Raw genomic sequence first — 5,295 nt, forward strand, 5'->3', positions numbered from 1 at the left:
CACCTTCAGCGCCTACCTTTGGGCCCTGCTCTGGCTGGTTCTGCACCCTTCCACCACCTTGCCCCCACAACGCCCCCGACCAGCAGGAAGTAGCCAGAAAGAGTAACGACACCCTTCCCCATAAAAAACAGAAAAGGTGGGAATGAAGGGTGCCGGAAGCGACCAGAGGGGCGGCTCCCAAAATGGCGTTGACACACCAGACAACAAAGGCCCTAGGTCCTGGCTTCTGTGAACACAATTCCCTGCGCGTGTAAATTTCCAATCTTCCCACACACAAATTTCAAACCTGCAAGCCTCCAATCCATAGCCAGCTTTGTTATGCGTCCAATAGGACCATAACACAGCATTGGCCCCACCCTACTCCCATGCAGCTCCTCTAATAGGAGCATAGCATGGCACCTTCCGGCCCCTGTCAGGCTAATAAATACAGCCCTCTCCCCGCAACTCTCTCTCTCGGTCTCTCTTTCTCTCTCTCTCTGTCACTCTCTCTCTCTCTGCAGCTCTGTCCCCGCCTCTCTCCCACTTCCTCTCTCTCTCTTACTCTCTCTCTTTTTCTTTTTTCCCATTACAGATCCCCTCTGTAACAGCCGCTTTAATAAATCTCTTGGTCCTGGCCGGGTGTGGAGTCATTACTGGCGCTGAACTTCTTTCAGTGGTTGTGTGCCTGTAGACTCAGCTACTCAGGAGGCTAAGGTGGGAGGATCACTTGAGCTCAGGAGTTTGAGGTTGCAATAAACTATGATCACACCATTGCACTCCAGCCTGAGTGACAGAGCAAGATCTTACCTCAAAATAAAATAAATAAATAACAAATATTTGAAAGGCATAAATTAAGAAAACACTATTAAATGTGATAATTTTTATCTTTATATCTTGACATATATAATTCATAACATCTTGGGAGATGAAGGTTGAACATTTTATACTCTGTGACTCCTTAGAAATGTACAATGGAAAGTGACTTTTGGGGGGAAATGGTATATGGCCTTTCTTGTTTTCCACCAAGAAGCACAAAGGGCCACACATTGCATGAACACGGACACTACAGGATCCCATTCAAGCACCATCCACAATCTCCTCACAGAGCTACCCCTTGACCATGCTTTGGACCAGAGGGGCGTGTTAACAAAACAGTCTGCTCTTGGGAAGACAACCCCAGGAAAAAGGCTAGTGCAGGCCCTGGAAACAAACTTGGGTGCACCGGAGGCAGATAATTCTGGGGACTCAAGTGCCCACAATATGTTCTAGAAGGAACCATGTGGACTCTGGAAGCACACATCTTCTTAACCTTAGGGACTCCTTACCTTGTGGGGAAGGGCACAGACAGGGCAAGAGTAGAGCCCTCCAAGGCCCTCTTTCACAGATCTATTGTTTTCTTGCTCTAGTTTTTTTTTAAACCTGTGAAGAAAAAGGTAACTGCATATATTCTGCCTGTGAAGTTGGATATTCCATAGGGAAACTACTCAACCAAATTTCTCTTTGAACTTTCCATTCTACTACAGAAATGCCTACCTCTCCTAATAGTTTTATTTCTATGAAAAGACACACTTCCAAAGTACTCAAACACTTTTAAAAAAACATTTCTCTATTTGTCTTAAGCTAATTTGATGTGGCTCTTATTACTTATATCCCAACTAGGAGACTTTTTTAGTTGCGGATTCAATTAAAATTTTGTTACTTGAGTTTATATGTTTAATAATGCTTTTAGTGCACAAAGTGATTTCATATTCACTTATAACCCCACAATACTCTGTGAGGTGAGAATCAATTCCCCTTTTGCAAATACAGAAATAAAAGCTCAACTAACTTGTCCAAACTTCCAGATAAGATTTCCTTGTGGTAATGAAAGGGTGGTTGGGTCTATTGCTCTCCCTGACGTGCATGAGAAAATACATCAGTAGGTGCTAACAGTGAAGTAAAGCGGGTGCTAACAGGAGGACATCTCTTCTCACAAAAACTGTTAGGAACAAATGAACAATAGACAAAAACATCCTTTGTATTCATTTGTAAGCAAATATGATCTTTTTGACATTTTCTCTGAAGAAAGTACAAATGACAAGAATTAGAGACTTCAACTGGCAATGTCCTTTCATTTAGGGCCTGTACCTGGGGATAAACCAAAACTTAACTTTCCATGAGTGAGTGTGCAAGATATAAACCTAAGAAGAAATCTGTCTAGAATCAATGAAGAATTGGGCCTGGGAGGAAAAGCAAGAATTAAATCTCTAACTGAAGTACGCATGAATTCTTCAGAGTTTAGGAATCTGCAAGCATCTGGTACCATCTCTGGTTACAGAATGAAAGTGAAGTGTGTCATGTGGGCAGGGAACTTGTCTCGGTTTTGGCAGTCTGCCTCCCTGAAAATGGAGTTGGGGCAGGTGTCCAGAGAATAAGTCTGCAGGAAGTTAACAGCTCTTTTGGGTAGCTCTAGGAATGGTGGTGGTGGTGGTGTGTATGTGTGTGTGTTTCTCAAGTTAGCTAATATACCCAGGGCCATTATGGCAAAAGAGAGATCCCAGAAGGATATGCGCAATGATTTATTATGATGCCTGGATACAGACTAAGGGAGATGGAACTTTAAGAGATGGTTCTAATGATTGTGGAATGGGGGATAAGGTTAATGTCTGAGGAAGAATAAAACCTCGGTAGCAATCATGACCTCATAGGGATGTCTATTGATAAACTAGCAAACTGCAGTAACTTAGGGGGTTCCTTAAGTTAGGATTTAGAAGCCAGGTTTGAGGTGATGGAGGAGGGGACAGAGTGGTGATGAGGAGGGGATCTGAAGAACAGACTCTGCTTACTCTGTGGACTGGTTATAAGGTTACTCAAAGAAGGAAGCATACCTCTGTCATTTAAGTTATTCTATTTAGTTTGGGAGGTATAAGGAGGGAAGATCAGGCTCACACACATCAGCAGTACTCAACAAAGTAGTTATCACATATTTAGTATTTAAATGTTTGATAGTATTAGTGTTGTTATTTCTCATAGTCTTTTTAAAAAATTATAAAGATGTGGGGTACAATTCAGAGTTAGGTATACAAATGTTGAGTATGCAAGCACCCTTGTTGATGAGGTAAGCCCCTCTCTCCCCTAGCAGTTTCCCTCAGCTGCCAATCCCACCCCCGCTCCCCTGACAGTTTCCCACTACCGCCAATCCCTTTTTTATACTAGTACAATAATTGTTCAAGGTCCGCTTATGAGTGAAAACATATGGTACTCTGTTCTTTGTTTCTGTGATAGATCACTGATATGATCAACTTTAAATCCTTCAAAGTTACCTCGAAGTCCATATGTCTGTCCTTTTTTATGACTGCATAATATTCCATTGTGTATATGTACCACATTTTTAAAATTCAGTTTGGCTTTGATGGGCAACATGGTGGTTCCATGTTTTTGCTATTGTGAATAGAGCTGCAGCAAACATATATGGGCAGGTATTTTTTTGCAGAGTGATTTAAGTTCCTCCGGGTATTGAGGAATTGCTGGGTCATATGGAAGATCAATTTCTAGTTCTTTCAGAAATCGCCACACTGTCTTCCAAAGAGGTTGCACTAGTTTGCATTCCCACCAGCAGTGCAGAAGTGTTCCTTTTTCTCCACAACCTCACCAGCATCTGTTGTTGTTTGTTTTATTAATGATGGTCATTCTTTCTGAGTGGTATTTCAAGGTCGTTTTGATTTGCATTTCTCTGATGATGAGTAAGGCTGAGCACTTTTCCATGTGTCTGTTGGCTGCCCATATATCTTCTTTTGAGAAGTGTCTATTCATGTCTTTTGCCCACTTTTTAATGGGGCTGTTTGTTTTTTTTCCTTATGGCACATTTGAGTTCTTTGTAGATCCTAGATGTTAGGCCTTTGTCAGATACACAGTTGGCAAATATTTTTTCCCATTCTGTGGGCTGTCTCCCTGCTCTCTTGATGGTTTCTTTTGCCTTGCAGAAGCTTGTTAGTTTGATAAGGTCCCACTTGTCTATTTTATTTCTTAAGGTATTGGTCTTTAGGGCTCTGAATAGGAATTCCTTGCCAGTTCCAATATCCACAAGAGTTTCTCCTGCATTTTCTAAGAATCTTATAGTTTGAGGTTTTATGTTTAGGTCTTTGATCCATTTAGAGTTGATTTTTGTGTATTAGGATAGGTGGAGGTCTTGTTTTAATCTTCTGCATGTGGTCAGTCAGTTTTCCCAGCACCATTTACTGAATAGGTTCTCCTCTCCCTGGTGATTGTTGTTGGAGGCTTTGTCAAAGATGAGTTGGTTGAGAAATTGCTTCCAGAATCTCTATTCTGTTCCATTGGTCTATGTGCCCGTTCTTGTACCAATATCAGACTGTTTTGGTTACTGTAGCCTTATAGTAAAGTTTGAAGTCTGGACGTGTGATACCTCCTGCTTTGTTTCTTTTGCTAAGGATTGTTTTGGCTATTTGTAGTCATTTATGTTTCCATATGAATTTCTGTATTGCCATTTCCAGGTCTGAGAAGAATGACGTTGGTAACTTAATGAGTATTGCACTGAATCTGTAGATTGCCTTTGGTAGGATGGACATCGTTACAAATGTTGATTCTTCCTATCCATGAGCATGGAATATTTTTGCATTTGTTTGTGTCTTGGATTTCTTCGAGCGGTGTTTTGTAGTTCTCATTGTAAAGGACTTTCACTTTTCTGGTTAGGAAGATGTTGATATATTTCATTTTTTGTGTGTGGCTATTGTGAATGGGATTGTGCTTTTAATTTGGGTCTCTGCCTGCTTGTTGTTGGTGTATAAGAATGCAACTGTCTTTTGCACATTTATTTTGTATGCTGAGACTTTCCCAAAGTCTTTCATGGTGCAAGTGGGTTTTTGACAGATTCTCTTGGATTTCAAGGTATAGGACCATATCATCAGCAAAGAGGGATAACTTGACTTCCTCTTTTCCTATTTGGATACCCCTGATTTCCTTCTCTTGTCTAATTGCCCGGGCTAGGACTTCCAACACAATGTTGAACAAGAGGGGTGAGAGTGGGCAACCTTGTCTTGTTCCAGTTTTCAGGGGAAATGTTTCCATTTCTGTCCATTTAGCAATATGCTAGCTGTGGGTTTATTAAGTGGCACTTACTATTTTGAGGTATGTTCCTTCTATACCTAGGTGTTTGAGAGTTTTTATCAAGAAGGGATGCTGGATTTTATCAAAAGCTTTTTCTGCATTTAGTGATATAATCATGTGATTCTTGTTTTTACATCTGTGGATGTATTAAATTACATTTATGATCTTGTGAATGTTGAACCAGTCCTGCATCCTGAGGATGAAGCCTACTTG

Source organism: Carlito syrichta, unplaced genomic scaffold (assembly GCF_000164805.1).
Source record: "Carlito syrichta isolate Samal-C Ts95f unplaced genomic scaffold, Tarsius_syrichta-2.0.1 Scaffold302292, whole genome shotgun sequence".
NCBI classification, from domain to species: Eukaryota; Metazoa; Chordata; class Mammalia; order Primates; family Tarsiidae; genus Carlito; species Carlito syrichta.